This window comes from Equus przewalskii, chromosome 19 (genome assembly GCF_037783145.1).
Source record: "Equus przewalskii isolate Varuska chromosome 19, EquPr2, whole genome shotgun sequence".
In the NCBI taxonomy this organism is placed as follows: Eukaryota; Metazoa; Chordata; class Mammalia; order Perissodactyla; family Equidae; genus Equus; species Equus przewalskii.
In genome coordinates this window covers 56034435-56049348 of record NC_091849.1, presented here as the reverse complement: position 1 = coordinate 56049348, position 14914 = coordinate 56034435, and positions in this window count along the sequence as shown.

Below are 14914 nucleotides of genomic sequence, written 5' to 3'. Positions count from 1 at the left end.
AAAGTATATGCATATAACTCTAAAATGTATGGTAGTGTAATCTCAGTTTTTATGGCATGAAAAAATTAATATCTCTCATTGATTGTGTCCATCTCAAGAGTGAAGAGTATGACAAACTATCTTCTGAGAACGTGAAGCTTACCAATAGTGAACCAACCAGGAATTTGTAAAATTCTGGATAAATCAACAGCCATAGAAGATATTTAAAACATTATTAAAGAATTTCCTCCTAAAACGGCTCTGGGGCAGACAGTTTTAAGCTTAAATTATTTGAAACTTTCTAGAAATAGAAAACTTGGATGTTATCATACTTGTGGTAAAACGCAAAAAGAGGAACTGTTGTGCAATTTGGCGCTAAAGCTGGCAATGAGAACATAAAAAATGAAAATCATAGATTAATGACAGCAAGTTTCAGGTGTCATTACAACTCTGATTCAGTAGTAATAGCTGCTGACAAGTATTATGTACATGATGAACCATTATCCTCATTTCCTTTCACCAGTTATGGTATTTGCCATAGACACCTGTGGCTCCACAGGTGACAGCATTTCCCATTCTTACTATAAAAAGCTATTTTGAAATAAGATAGATATAAATTCCCATATAACATCATCAGAATCAATTTCCAGACTACAGTAGAAAAAAATCAGCTACTATGATTAAGATGTGTTCACCCCAGGAAGCAAAAAATGGTATGATCTTGGGAAATCTATTAATATGAATTATCATATCAATAGCTCCCAAAAGGAAAACATATAAGTCTCTCAAATGATGGTGTAAATTTAACAAATATTCCTGGTAAAGGTCTCTTAAAATTAGTAATGGCAGGAACTTTCCTTAATATGATAAAAATTTTCTGTCATAAACTAATAGTCAACATTATATTTTATGGTGAAACTTTGCATGGTATTTTATTTGTAGATGTTTTGTTCCATTTTAGAAGTTCTATCTAATGCAATAGACATATAGAATTAAGTGGTTTAAATTTTGGACTTAAAGAATGAAGAAAATTATTATCAATTAGAAGTTATAATGAAAAACTGATTATTTTTGCAACAGGAATTAAAACATGAAATAGCTAAAAATACCCCTAACTATAACTATTTAGACTTCTCCTTCCAGTTAGGATATAGAAGAGTGTGAAAGATAACAAGAAAAATACGAGCAAATAACTGTGCTCTTTTACGTGGCTAGCAAAGAGCAGTAGACACAAGAAAACCTTGAAGAACTTAATTCCAGAGAAAAACAATTCTTTCTTACATGAATAACAGGGGCTACAACTCCCATACCTGGCGCGGGCATTTGGGCTGGGATGAGTAAATTGAGCAGTAGACACAGAGAATTTTTGCAGGGACAAAAAGAAATCAGCTGAGCCTTAGATGAGGCGTGGACAGGTGGAATGGAATAAAATGAGGAAGAGCTCAAATGCAAAAGCAAATCAAATAGCTAGGCTATTCCTCCCCTACACACATGCTCAGATTTTCCCAGGCAAGTGGCATGGAGGAGAGGCTGGAAAGCAAAGAGAAACTGCAGAGTCCCACACATTCTCATGGGGCTTGATTCCAGGGCTCTGAGAGAATTGAAATGTAACATGAACAAAAATATCTCAAACTGCTGCCCCAGCACAGTCCAGCTGAACTGTCAGTAAGACCCGCACGGTGTCCTGACCAGGTGAGGGAAGTTTGGGCTTAGGCACAGGTGAGCTCACTCCGACCTCAGCTCAATTTGAATAAAGGAAGAACCAGGTGATCAGCTGTTACCCTAAGTACCTGACGGAGGAAAGAGCTCTGATTATTTGGAAAATAAAAATATTATTCCAAAATATTGCTGTGTTGCAAACTACCTCTAAACTTCATGGCTTCAAATACCAAAGATTTTATTATATTTTGCACTACATTAATATGAATTTTACATGAACTGAGCTCTCCAAAAATGTCTTATTATAGATAAATTGTTTAAAAATAAAGACATTTGCAAAAAAATTCTAGGTTTATGTACAAAGACATAGTGATGATTTTGATTTTGTAAAAATCTTTCAAAATTTCTAACTGGAATGTTAAAAATCTATTACCAGTTTAAATTAGGAATCTCAACTCAATGGAAAAAGTTACATTTGATTTTGCTGTGAACTGCTACTGCTGAGCTCCCTATGACTGCCCCTTTCTCAGGTGTGTCCCTCAACAATATCTTAGCCTGAGGCCATATAATTTTAGTTATTTTAGTTACTAAAAGAGTCTCATTTAAGCTATTAAAACTTGACCTTGTTCATTTAAATACTTCAATTGCACATTGGCTGCAAAGCCCACCAGAAATAAGTACAAGTTAAAACCTATGACTATGAGAGCATCCCTCTGGTTTACAAGGTGAAGGGACAGGCTGGCTGTGAAATCACTGAAGGGCAGCCTCTGAAGGGAACAGACTACCACGGCCAAGCTGGAGGGACCAGAGTCCAGGAGAGTGTCTCACAAATCACTGGAACGTAACTATGTAACTGTGAGAGATGGAGAGCCAAAGCACCTTACAAATTAACAAGTAAACACAGAGATGCAAGGCAGATGCTGTAAAATTTTGGAAATACCCAGCAGATATAGAGGAAACAAATTGCAGTGCTCCACCTACAAAGAAGAGCTAAATGTTGCATCATCATAATGGGTTAGAACATGTGATCTCTCTCCTGATTTGAACTAATAAAGCTATTATTATACTGAAGTAAGTTAGAAAATGTTACATTGTAAAGCTTTGGAATTATAAGTTGTAGAACAGTAAATAAATTGAATTGTATTTTTTTAAAAAAGGAGTCAAAACACTCCTTGTCCCCATTCCCGGTCATGTTAGCCTGAGAGCTCCAGTTGTAGGGGTTGGAGAGGACAGTGGTGTGTCTGTTCATACACCGTCTTCTCAGTCCTCTTCGTCTTCTCTAGGGACAGATGAGCGGACAAAGGCATTTCTTTAGGTGCTTGTCCTTGATGGACGGGATGACGTGTGTAGCCCCATACCTCATGTATCAAGGATGGTGAGGGGACTGTGGTACTGCTAGTTTCTGTAATTGTTTCTTTTAATAGAGACTAACACTGACTGGCTCTTTGTTCCTTCTTAATTTTGTGTGTCCTAATCCCATCTCACTCCTGGAGATGCATTTGCTCGTTCACCAAAGGACTGGATCCTACCCCAAATGACCTCCTGACATGGGAAAGCCACTCAATGTGCAGCCTCTTCTTTTCTCTCCCATGTCAAGCCTTGCCACAGGCCATCTACCTTATACCCTTGTGAAGTTGGGGTCCTCTCTCAGGAGGTAGCCCTCTTGGAGGTATTGGCAAGAATACTTAAGCTGCTACAAGCATCCACAGTGTCCATTGGACCCGTAGGAAGACATTTACCTTTGCTATGTTAAGTGGAGGGGATCTGGGCTCTAATTTCAGCACTGCCTCCTCTCTTCTGCCCTTCTGTGCCCTAGTGGCAGAAGAAACTGAACTGTCTTAGTGACTCAGCAATTTCCTGAGAAGAGGTCATCATTTACTGGAGCTTAGGAAAAGTATGTTTCAGGTACTTTCTAGTGAAGAAGTTGGAAGGAAAGAGACAGGATGGTTGTTACTGCAGAACTACATTCTTAGAAGGACCACATTGTCTCACTCCTGGTTTACTTATTATATCTCTTGATAGCTCACCAAAAGAGTTAAACCTTCCTTCTTATACCAGGGAGCACAGGAATTTTATATGAAGATCCAGATATTCTTCTGACTTGGGAGCAGTTAGCAGCTTTTCTATATCTCCACTTTAATCACTGCATGCGTGCTAGCCACCCCCCTGCACCCACTGAAAATATAGATCTCAATCAGTGCCTCACAACCACTCGTATAAGTGTACCCCGGGGTTGGAGATCTACGAAAACAGGGGTAAGTTGTCGACAGGATTTTTGATCCTCTGCGATCATCTATAAACATAAAATGTACACAAACCTGTATCTTAGAGCTTTTTATATTACAAGGAACGATATGGGGACATTCTACCCAAAGAAATGGATGACTAGTGCTCCTTTTGGGCCACTTTCAGTTGCACAGTTGGCATTTCAGCATAAATAAAATATTCAAAGTAGCACGAAAGGGGTAAATTAGGATTGGTAATAGCTCTGGAATCAGATATATTAATATCATTATCTGAGGTTATTATACAAAATTCTCTTGAGAAAGACAAAGAGTGAGCTATATAATTGCACAAAATATAGGCATCTTAGAATCACTTCCTGTGATGGCTCTTAAAATGATTGCTCTCCGTGTGAATATTTTGGTAGTTGTAACTATCTAATTAGAAATACTTAGGTATAGTAAATTAAAAAGTTTCTTTCATTTACTGTAACTCTTGAATAAGTCACACCAGAAGTTAAGCAAAGGAAAAGTATTCAAAAGTTTAAATCAAAATGAAGGCAAATATACCATTTTTTGGTTTTACTGCTTGCTGAACTTCTCAGAATGATAGATTGTCATCACCACACCTCTGCCTCTAAGGAACATGGCTGATTTCTCATTGTCACAGAGCAGAAGAGTATTTCCGGTAGCAACACTTGAGTTTCTCAAGACCAAATTTGACCCAAATGGAACACAACATCCTATAATTTTCCAAAAAGTAGCACCAGAGATGTGAAACCATCTTAAATTACTGTCAGCTCTATTCCCTGAACTGATGGCTCACTGCTGAGATAGACAAAGCTAAAGATGAAATTCTCTCCTGATGACCGCATGGAATCTTTGTCAACACTTGGAATGCTGGGAGTTTTCAACAATTCTGATTATCATTATATGCAAAAAAAAATAGTAGAGACATTTGAGCATTAAAGAAATTTTATGTTTCTTTTCTTAGGAAGGAAAATCTGTAATCATAATATATGCTATATTACTATCAGTCACATCCCTATGATTATGAAGAACAGGTAGCTAATTCCTTTGCAGTGAGATGATTTTATTTATAAGTTGAATTCTACTGTAGCAAACCTTATCTTTGTCTAACCTATAGCTAACTACAGAGCACATTGTCCCACCACCATTCCATCCCCCAAGTAACCTTGTGAGGCAAATGGTTTTCCTTTTCTATAAAGAAGGAACTGAGACACACAAAGGTTATTCACCTTATTTCAGCTTACATAGCTAGTAACTGATAGGCATGGAACTTAAAATTAGGTCCACTTCAAGACTAATACTTTTTCTTATTTACCACAGTTTTCTCTACAGCAGGGACGGGACAAGGGGTAAAGTGGTGAGAGGACATATCTCTCAAAGTTTCAACTAAGCTCAAATATAAGCTCAGATTTTGGAAAACATGTAATATATCGGCAGGCTTTTGAACAAATGTTTTTGAGATCATTGAAAAATCACATGCTGATTTCATTACAGAAGCGCCTATATGAACTGCTTACCATCAGAAACACAAAGGCAGGAATGTAAATGCTACATATACTTTTACAAGTCATTGCGTGGAGCAGGAGCTGAGACTGAACCACTGTCTAAAGTCAGGTTTCAGATGTGTGATCATGTCTTTCAGGACAAATCCTGATTACTGTCTTATCATTACTACTTACAGCTTATAGTATCAGATTACAATGTCTCGGGAAAAAAGGCAAGAGAAAATACATTCTGCTTGCAGTCTTAAGTTTTTCTTATTTAATAAGTAATTCAAATTATATATAGAACACCAGAAACCAGGCTCTTAGCAGTAACAAACAGCCTAAGCTGGCAAATGAGAAAAGGGTGCTAACATTTGATTTCCTATCTTACTGGCGCTCATGGCACTGCGCTAATTAATGGGGAGCTAAAAATAGGAATCAAGAAACTCAAGACAGAGCAAGATGATTCTGGTCTAGAGCACGGTCACCAAATATCAAACTGAGAGAGTGGCATCGGTGTCAGTAGGCATTGCCTATCTGCTGTCTGCCCAAGGACGGTGGAGACCAAGTTTGTGATCTCAAGTGTCACAGCTGCCCCTTAACATGCTCTCTCTCTTATCATACTGTGTGACCAGAATAGAAGACAGATCTTTTTTTTTAAGTCAATAAAATGTAACCAATAATGTCAGAGAGAACATTGGCAGCTACTTAACCATTTTCTTTCAGCCCTGCTTTTTTTTTAAGGATATTTTCCAATTATGGTCTAAAACCTCACTTTGACAACAAAGCCATGTGGTCCTTCTGGAAATAATTCACCAGTGGCTCTGGATAGTATAATCAGCACCAAATGCTAGTGAAATCCTGCAATAACGATGTCCTAGGAGGTAATCAATATTCTGACAGGAAACAGATGCATCCAGTTGACTCTGCTTGACATGAGCCAATCACAAGCTCAGCAGGCGGAGACAAGAGCCAATGGCAAAAGGAAGTGCATTTTGAGTAAACGATAACTAGGAAATAACAACAGTAGGAAGCCAGGACTAGTGTGTGTAGCAACTGGAGATGAGAAAGCTCAATTTGAGCTAAATTATATGACCATTCATGAGGACTATTATGAGTCAACCTGTGAAGTTCAAACCATGTTAGTCATTTCCATCATTAGACGTCATCTCTGTGCACAGGTACACCGCTGAGTAGACAGGGAAGAGTGTAGGGCTTGTAAAATACTTAGTGATAGTGATGGTCATTGGATTATTAAATGTGTATTCCAGTCAGTAAGGAGCTATTTGGATGTGGTCCTGAACCTTTAAAATTACAAATGGACTGCCATTACCATATTTGAACTTAAGGTCATTTTTAAGGGCTAAGGCTTTGTGTGAACATTGAATCAGAGGGCACAAAATCAGCAGTAACACCCTGTCTTAATGGAAGGTCAGGACCAAGAGCAACGTGATATACTGTAATTATAGCACACACTGAATACACTCATTTTTTGTCACACATTGCCTGACCCATGTGATAGCCACATTTATTTAATAATGCTCCCTATTTTGTTGATGTTATGTTTTATTTGGATAATTATAAGTTTAGTTCTTCTCATTGTAATTTGTGTGAAAATAGTCCTATCAAAGTATTCCAAACACTCTGGCAATAGTTTGTATTCAAATGAACAAAGCAACAATCAAATGTATTTAATTAGCCTAGTAGCAGAATGGGCCCATAAGGTGGTAGGTGTTTGAGGAAACAATCAATTGGATTGGCCAAAAATGTTTTGTCAAGTAACTTGAAGAGATAAGTGATAATAATGACTTTTGATTGCAGATGTTTACTCAAGAATAACATTCCCATATCTATTTAGGGTGTGGAGGTCTCTATAATGAAGGTAGGAAGCTTCATTTTCACCTGTGTAATATGGGAAAAAAATGAATACATTCTCTTTTTTTACCATGTAGATTTAGTTGCAAACGTCCCAAGTGATGCTGTGGGCTACAGTAAAATATTGTTGCATTTATTTTACTTGTAGTAACATTTCTAATTCATGATATAGTGAACTGTTTTCAACAAAACCAAATTTGCAGTCAGAAGACCTCATGTATAAAATGGAGATCATAATAATACACACCTTAAAGTACAGTAAAGAGTAAATAACACATTAAAACATTTTAAAGTTGTAAGTATTACCTTTAGAAGTAAAACTCTCTTTGACCTCACAATATTTCTAAGGTCAGTAAGCCCTGAATTTAACTTCATCTGCTTTTTTGTCTGGTTATAGCTGAAATGTATTATAATATAATTTGCATTCAATAAAATATGCAGATTTTAAATGCACAGTACTATGAGTTTTAAAAATGTATATAATTTAACCACCATCAAAATCAATGTAAAGGAAGTGCTCATCATGTGATAAAAGTTCCCTTGTGCCTATTTTCAGACTATCTCCACCCACCTCCCTCTTTCAGAGGCTGTTGATTTTCTTTATTACAAGAGCTTAGTTTTCTTATTCTAGAACTTGCTATAAATTCAATTATACAGCATATACTCATTTATGCCAGGCTTCTTTTGCTCAGCATAATTTCTCATTATTACTAGCAAAATGTGGGAGGGAAGTTGACATATTCACTTTTTGAAATTCCATAGAGTTACAAACCACCCAGGTGATTCCCTGGATTACAGCAGAATATTATTGCATTTACTTTTCATTTTTGTAACATTTTTTACCTATGGCATAGCCAACTGTATACAATGGGCTGATCTTGAAGTCAATTTCGTTTAGTTTTTATCATTTAATAGCTGAATGATATTGGGCAATGATTTAAATGATCTACTCTCAGTTTGCTTATGTATAAAATGGAGATGATAATAGTACACAAGGTTCAGTGCTTTAGTAAAGATTAAGTAACCATGTATATCAAAGTATAAGACTTCTGGTTTCTGCTTAGCATACAGAAAACAGATAATCTACAAAAATCTCAACTTTTCTTCAAACCATCAGAGAGGTCATATTATAGGGAAACTAATCAGTCTGTAATCCAAAGAAAGGCAGGCACTTCCAAGGAGGAGTGGGGTGCAAGTGCTGACTTACGCAGGGCAGACCATAGGAGGAAGACGAAGCTGTCATAGAAGTGGGGAAAAAAATTCAGCTAAAACTTTTAATGAATATTAAAGGCTCTGTGTGGGCCAGTGTGAAAGTTTAGAAGCTCTAGGAGCTGCAGACACAGGGGAAGTTTGTACTCATTCAATGATTGTTCTAACAAACCTTCACTGAATGAGCATAAAAAAATGAGAGTAAAGAGGTTGACCAGGAAATCACCTCGATTTTGCAGGTTTAGAAGAGAAGGGCGCTTGCCACTATGGGAAAGTAAGGAAATCCTACTTGGATCCTTATTTCCTATAGAACAAATGCCTTCATCTTTTTGAAAAGGGTGGCAAACACTGTTGGCTCCCCAAGACACACATGACGACAAGTTGTGGCCAAAGGCGGGGAATAGGAAAAATCCCTACATCCTTAGGAGAGGGACAGAAAGTAGTCCTGAGTCCAGAGTATTAGAAGTTTTCTACAGTTGGATAATGGACAGTATTATTTCAAAAATCCCACCACAAAGACACATGGACACAGGGTGTGCTTAAGACCAAGACTGGATCAAGACAACAGAACAGTTCCCCTGCTTTGCACCACCAGGCTGGCAAGAACCAAGAAATTAGCATCAGCTGTCTAATGCTGGGGAGGAGAAAAAGCCTGGAGAGAGGTCATGAGGCAGTGAAGATGGAATAGGAAGACAGTGCAAAATTCTCTGGCAACCAAGTCCTCACTCTAACTCCAAGGTAAGGGTGGAGGAATTTGAAGCTGTAAGTGCACTGAGAGTAACTATAGCAACAGCAAAATCCCAAACTTTCTCAACATGTGACTAGATTGACTCTATCCCTCATACTTAGAGCCAATCTGAGAAAGACGTAGGACTGTTTCCGGATCAGAAAATAATTTACATCTGTCACTGTTGTCATATACACAATCACTGAAATTCAACAAAAAATATGACACACAAAACACAAAAATAAACTCACAGTAAAAATACAAAGTAATGAATGAAATCAGATTGAGAGATCATCCAAGATGTTGGAACCAACAAACAAAAGATTTGAAAGAACTATGATTAATGTGTTAAAGTCTCTGGTAGAAAAAGTAAACATGCAAGAGAAGATGGGCAAAGTAAGGAGAGATGGAAGCTACTAGGAAAAGTCCATTTGAAATGCTAGGAAAAAATACGGCAACAAAAATGAACAATACCATCAATAGACTCATCAGTATACATGACACAGACTTGGACAGAAACAGTGAACTTGCAGGAAGCTCAATAGAAATTGCCTAACCTGAAGCACAAAAGGAAAAGAAAGAGAGAGAGAGAGTCAGAAGGAAAAGAGTATACAAAGACAGTAAGACAATATCAAGTGGTCTAACATATGTATATTTTGAATCCCAGAAGGAAAAGAGAGAAAGCAGAGAAGAAGAAATATTTGAAGTGATAAAGGACAGTAGTTGAAGTAATAAAGGCCAAGAATTATACAAAAATAATGGAAGACACCAAGACTACAGATCTAACCTAAGAGAATGTCAAATAGGATGAGTACACACATACACAGAGAGACACGCGCACACACAACAGAAAACCAAAGGTGCAGACAAAATCTTGAATGCACCCGGAGGAAAAAAGACACATTTACATACAGAGAAACAAAGATGAAAATGTGGCAAACATTGTGTCAGAAACTGTATATGTGGAAAGACAAAAGAGTGGCATCTTTGAAAGTACAGAAAGAAAGACAATTTTCAATATAGAAATGTATTCCAGGGACAATATTTTTCAAAAGTAAAAGAGAGAAAAACTTTTTCAAAAAATGGAAAACAGAGAATTCGTTACCAGCAGACACGCATTGAAAGAAATGTTAAACGAAGGAGTGCAGGCGGAAGAAATATATGAGACGGAAACTGAATCTGCATAAATGAACATCTATGGAGATGATCCAGCAGAAAGACCTGTTGCAACTCAATAATACGACTTTTTAAACCTAATTTAAATAATAGACAAAAGGTTTGAACAGACATTCAGAAAAACAGGTCGCAGATAAGTATATGAAAAGTTGTTCAAGATTCACTAGTCATTAGGATAATGGAAAATAATTAAAACCACAATGAGATATCACTATGCACTAATTAAAATCACTAAAATTAAAAAGACTGACAATATCAAGTGTTGACAAGGAAGTAGAGAAAGTTCCAATATTTGGAACTCTCAAATATAGCTGATGGAAAGGTTTTCCTCTTTAAAAACATTTGCACATTTCTTATAAAGTTAAAATCACACTGTCCACATAACCCCAAATTTTACTCTAGGGAAATGAAAACATATGCGTACACAAAGATTTGTACGTAAGTATTCATACCAGGTTTATTCACAAAAGCCAAAAACTGGAAACAACCCAAATGTTCACCAATAAATAAATGGCTAAAAAAGTGCTAGTATATTTGTACAATGGAATATTACTCAAAACAAAAGGAATGAATATTGATGTATGCCTTAATGAAGTCCAAAATTGTTATGCAGGATAAAAGAAACGAGACATAAGAATTCATATGGTATCTACTCATATACATGAAACTATAGGTTAAAAAAAAACTTAATCTATAGTGAAAGAAGATCAATAATTTCTTCTGCTAGGGATGAGATGATGATTATTTGGGAAGCAGCACAAAAAAAACATTATATGGTGATGGAAATGTTCCCTATCTTGACTGCCATGCTACTTACATTGGTGTGAAACTTGTTAAAACTCATCAAGAAGTATACCTCATACAATGCATTACATTGTCTTTAAATTGTGCTTCATAAAATTGATTATAGAAAAGGATGCCAATTTGGGAAGAATTGAGTTTAAGGGAGTAGGTTGATCTGAGAATGAAGGTTATGGAAACCTGGGAATCCTGTGGAAATATGTGCTTAAATAGGACAATTATACTATTAACTCCATTTTACAGATTGGACAAGTTCCTAAATTCTTTAACCTTAATTTCTCTAAGGTCACACAGCAGGTGGAGCCTAAGCAATTAATCAAGAACATAGAGGTTACTAGAAACACTTATAAGGAACCAATTGAAGATGTGAAAGAGTTTTTTACAATTTTGTTTAGTTATTTGGGGATATCTAGCTCAATTAATTTCTTGCTATTTTTAAAGTCTTATTAATCACCTAAATCTAAGAAAACATTTCAACAAGAATTGAATCTTGAAAGAAATAAAAGTATTTAATTTAATCAAAACACTACCATATCTAATATGTTCATTGATATCTTGTGAGCAAACTATAGCTCATGACCAGATCCAGCCTATTGCCTGTTTTATAAATATTTATTGGAACACAGGCACAGTCATTCATTTATATAGTGTTGATGTCTACTGTGCATTACAACAGTAGAATTGAATATTTGCCACAGAGATTATGTGATCTACAAAACATAAAGTATTTATTGTCTAGCTCTTTACAGGAAAATTTTGTCAACTTCAACTACAGAGGAATAGTTCTATATATGACTTCTCTCTTATAGAGAATATTTTATGATATTTGTGATATTTTATAATATATGTAGTCATTGTTTAAGAGACAGTATTGTGTGATGATTGCCAAGGTAACCTCTGGAACAAGACAGCATAATTTTCCATGCCAGCTTTGCCCATACTAGCTACGTGAATTTGCAGATTACTTAACCTCTATGTATTTCAGTTTCCTTCTCTATATATAGGTAATGTAATATCACTGCAAAAGGGTTCCTGGACCCAATTCCAACAAGTGTGTGTAGAGGCATCCCCACACCAACAAGCAGTTCTTGGCCGCCGGCAGGGTGTCCACGAATTCAACTTAATTCTGACACTGTCTACCCTGCCATAGACTCAGGTTCTACAAGTAAAGGGCTCAGTCCCACAAGACCGCCCTACACTTCAGACTTGTTGCCTGCACTTCTGACTGACTGGCTATAAATCAGAGGTTCCCATGAGCCCTTCCTTGGGTTTGATTAATTTGCTAGAAAAGCTCACAGAACTCAAGAAAACCCATTTACTCACTAGATTACTGATTTATTACAAGGGATATTAGTGGATATGAATCACAGCCAGATGAAGAGATACATAGGATGGGGTCCCTAACAAATTAGCTTCTGTCCTCCTGGAGCTTGGGGCCTGGCACAGTAGCATGTGGAAGCAGTCTGGTTCCTCACTGTGGAAACTCTCTGAAAAAGGGGCCAATGAGTTACCTTTTGGGTTTTTATGGAAGATTTATTACTTAGTGATGATTGATTACGTCATTGGCCATTGGTCATTGATTCAATCTCAAGCCGCCCCTCTCCTCTCCACCAATCTGGGGGTGGCACTGAAAGTTCCAATCCTCTGATCATGTGGCTAGTTCTCCTGGCAACCAGCCTCCACCCTTGAGGGGGGTCCAAAAGTTACCTTCATTAACATAAACAAAAAATACCAAAGGTTTTGGGAGCTGTGAGTCAAGAATTGTGGACAAAACCCCAAAATATCTGAGAAATATATGTTGGTCATCGGAATGACCAAATGTTTATATTTCTTATAAATTGTAAGCAAACACCTAACTCTTAGAGATGTGAAGATTTACTGAGTAAATATATATTAGCTACTTAGAGCAATGACTGGTACATAATGTCCAATAACTATTAGCTAATATCATCACCATCATCATCATCACCTCCATCATCATCATTAGGAATATGATATTGTCAAGAACAGGTCAAATAAAATTTCAAAAATTGAAGTTCTATTAAAGTGTGTTATAGTGATGATTATTGAGAGAAGAAAGGCATAAAATTGGGATATTTTTTATTTTAGAATATAACCATCAATTTAAAATTTACTATCTTTTATTATAGTCACTTGTGTCTATGCCTATTATTTCCTATTAGATTTCATATTCTCTGATTACAGGAAAGTTTTTTAACTCCCAAAGTTTTGAGCAGTTCTATGCATGTAGTGTTTTTCAATATTTATTGGCTGATCAACTAATGAATGAATAAAGCAACCGTCACCATTTATAACACAGAACATTGGAAATAAAGCATCATTCATGTTTAACAGAAAGTTAATTGAGATAACTAGCTGTTTTTGACTAAGCACCTTTCTCAGTTATTTAAATCTTTTGGAAGCATTGAACTTGGCTGTGATATGAAGGGATTACCTGTGTTGGGGACATGAATTAAGATACATTTGTTTGTGTTTAATTAGACGAGGACCTTTACCAATAGTAATTTTGCTGAATTCAAATTACAGCCCTATTATAAAGTGAATGTTGACTTCCTGTCTTAGAAAGCTATTAAACAATGATCATCTCATTGCATCTCTAAGTTGAAAGGTATTTTCTCATCAGTATGATTTCTTATTTTGCCTCTATTTTGATAAGGCAAATAGAGTAAACTCAATAAATTTCCAGAAAGGCCTTTAAAACATTTTGTTAAAAATTTCTCTAAATGATAAGAAGATTCATTTTCTTCTTTTTCTAGTGAAATAAAATGGATGTCTTTTTATTCTTCACTTTGGTAATTTATGCTCAAAGTTCATGGAAGAGATATTTCCATGAAATATTCATCATTAGTAGAAGATAAGAACTAGTTGATTCATATACTAATTCAAAGAGAGCTGCTCATTGTATGAAATTAATCTTCCATAGTGAAGATTCATCCTGAAATTGTTACCCATGTGGGAGCATTATGTGCCTTTTCTCCATATTCCTGCTTGGATAATAAGAGTATATTCATATTGATTTGCAACAGTCAATATCATGGTAACATATGAGTGTTTGCTCTTTTGTATAAAACAATTATACTTTGAAATAATCTTTTAGAAAACTGGAAGGCATTGAGGTGGATGTATCTTTGACTGTAATGTTCTGTGCTAATGAAAAAAGTAAGTGACCGATGCTTACAGTTTCAAAAATATTCTGTGTAGTAAAATTAGAAACATCTTCAATATTCTGATATTTGCTTATGGAAAAAAAATAGCATATATTTCTTATGCAGACACTGGGAGTGTATGGAGATAAGTGCTGTGTCGATCGAAAAGGAGAATTCATTATTTGAAAGTGCAAAGTAACGTGTGTGTATGAAAGAGAAACTTGTGAAAGATCTCTTTGAAAAATCTAAAAACAGAAAAATGAAGTAATACATATAAACAGAAAAAGCAGAACATTTACAAGCTAATTTAAACGTAAGTGTCCATTAGAGCCTATAATCATGGACATTGAGATACTTTGTACTTTTTTGTTTTATAAAAGGATATGAAAAACATTTCAATAAAATGCTTTTAATAGAAAAATATCTGTAAATCATTACCCTGTTTTATTAATTAGAATAAAGGATTGAAGGAACAAACATTAGTGAAATTGCTGGCAGAAATATAAGCTAAAAATCTATTTTATTATCTTTCCAAAATTTTAGCTTCCTACTAATTTAGGACAATAAATATCCTCATAGATATAG